This window comes from Gavialis gangeticus, unplaced genomic scaffold (assembly GCF_001723915.1).
Source record: "Gavialis gangeticus isolate Ggan-Ray unplaced genomic scaffold, GavGan_comp1, whole genome shotgun sequence".
NCBI classification, from domain to species: Eukaryota; Metazoa; Chordata; order Crocodylia; family Gavialidae; genus Gavialis; species Gavialis gangeticus.
Window position 1 is genome coordinate 35,701,217 of NW_017729034.1, and position 2,089 is coordinate 35,703,305.

The following is a 2,089-nucleotide window of genomic DNA, read 5'->3' on the forward strand; positions in this document are numbered from 1 at the left end:
CGTGCCTCGTCCTCAGCCCCTCCCCCTCCCGGGAGCTTAGGACGCGGGGTGAGGTACGGTGGCTCCCCAGCCCGGGCGCTGAGCGGGGGAGGGGAACTCTGCGCTTCCCGCCGCCTCGCAAAGCAGGGGTAGCTTCATCGGGTCCGGGACGTACAGCGGGTATTGTGACTGCCCCGCGGTCCGTTGTGGGGGGGGGGGGCCCTCAAAGGCCCTAACGGCTTTAACAGCCGCGTTCGGCTGGGGGGAGGGGTCGCGCTCCCTGCCCCCTGCGCTGGGCGCCCGCGGACTGCTCATTCCTGCCCGAGTAAGGCAGAGCTGCGCAGAAACCTCGGGAGTTTCCACCGTGTGGACCCCGGGCGAGCACGGGCTCTCTCGCTGGTGCAAGGATATGCAAGCCTCCCCAATGATCAGGGGATCTCCCTGTCAAAACGGCCGTCCTGCCCTGCCTGGAACCAGAAGAACATTTCTCAGAAGTGCAAGGCTGTGAAATAATGACTCTGGGCACTGATTGAATTAGGCATCCGCACCAGAGCCCAGCCCAGAGTGGGGCAGAGTGGGTAATGCAAGTGGGAATTGCAAATAAACACATAAAGAAGGCCTTTCCTTCCTTCGTTCCTTCCTGTTCTGGGCAACCGGGCAGGCTTGGTGGCAAATTGCAACTCCAAGCTCACGTCGCACCCTAGGCCCTCACCAGGCTGCTTTTTTGCTTTTTTTCTTTGTGTGGGAAGTTGAAGGTTTTGTCACGTATGGTTGGATAGAGCAGGGTAGGAATTGTTTATAGAGGGCTTTGGTCTGAACGACCGTGTAGCCAATGTCCCAACCGCATGACGGCATGTTAGGCACGACACATAATACTGCGAAGGTGTCTGCCATGGTGTGATGTTATGAATGTAACAACATGGTGCTCTTGGTTTGATGGTAATTTGTCTTTGCTTTGTATATTGGACCTGGACCCCAGAGGGGGCAACTTTTTGTACCCCAAACCCCTGAATAAAGTAGTTAAAAAGTCGAAAGTCCTTCCTTCCTTCCCTTAACTCTCAAGTAAAGTGTAGGGGAAAAAGCCAGCCGCTGGCAGTCCACAAACCTGCACAGGCTGAGAGGACCGGCAGCCCTCCAGGCTTCACCTCCACCTTTGTTCAGTGCCAAATGCCAAAGGCACCCGCTGTGGGCAGCTTTATGAAAGCTCTGTGCACCAAGCTGATACCTGAGCAAATGAAAGGAATGCAATGAGTGATGTCACTTTGAGGGATGTGCAGGAAGTCTCTGTCCAAACCACTCACTTGCCTCCATTCTTGACAGCAAGCCAATGTCCTGACGGGCCACAGAGGAGCTGGGAGGGTCTGGTTTCTTCACAAAGAATCAGTCCTTCCATAGTTGCAAAAAGGAGAGGATCCCATCTCATAGATCCAACCATTTCTATTGAGTTTAAAAATTTACTTGTTCTGTCATCAGAAACAGATAAAACAGAGTATGTGATAAAAGAAAGAATAACGTAAATTTGCTTGGCAGGTGCAATTGTGTCAGCTCTCACAAGGTTGAGGTGGGAAAGTCTTTTTACATATTGGTGCCAATGATGTTGGGAATTTTAGTAGAGAGGTTCCTGAAACTAAATATAGATTACCGGAGAGAACTCTATGTCTGGCCTTTATGACTTCTCCAGTGCCAAATACATGGCCAACTTCATGGGGGGAGAGTGGAAATTAACAATCTTGAAGATAAAGACTAGAGGCATCAGGGCAGAATCCATGGCCAGCAGGATAAAATATAGAGTTTTTTTTCATCAGGAACAAAAAGAATCCTCATAATGGTATGGGATCACTACTAACAGAGACAGAAAAATTGTTAATAATGATAGACTTAAAGGCAGATTTTTTTCTTAAATCTTTCTATTCTGCATTTGGAAAGGATCATAGAATCAGAATCGTAGAAGTAGGGTGGGAAGGGACCTTGTAGATCTTCAAGTCCGACCCCCTGCCATGGCAGGAGAAAAAACTGGGCTCAAATGATCCCAGCTAGGTAGGCATCAAGCCTCCTCTTAAAGACCCCCAGGGTAGGAGCCAGCACCACTTCCCTTGGAAGTTGGTTCCAG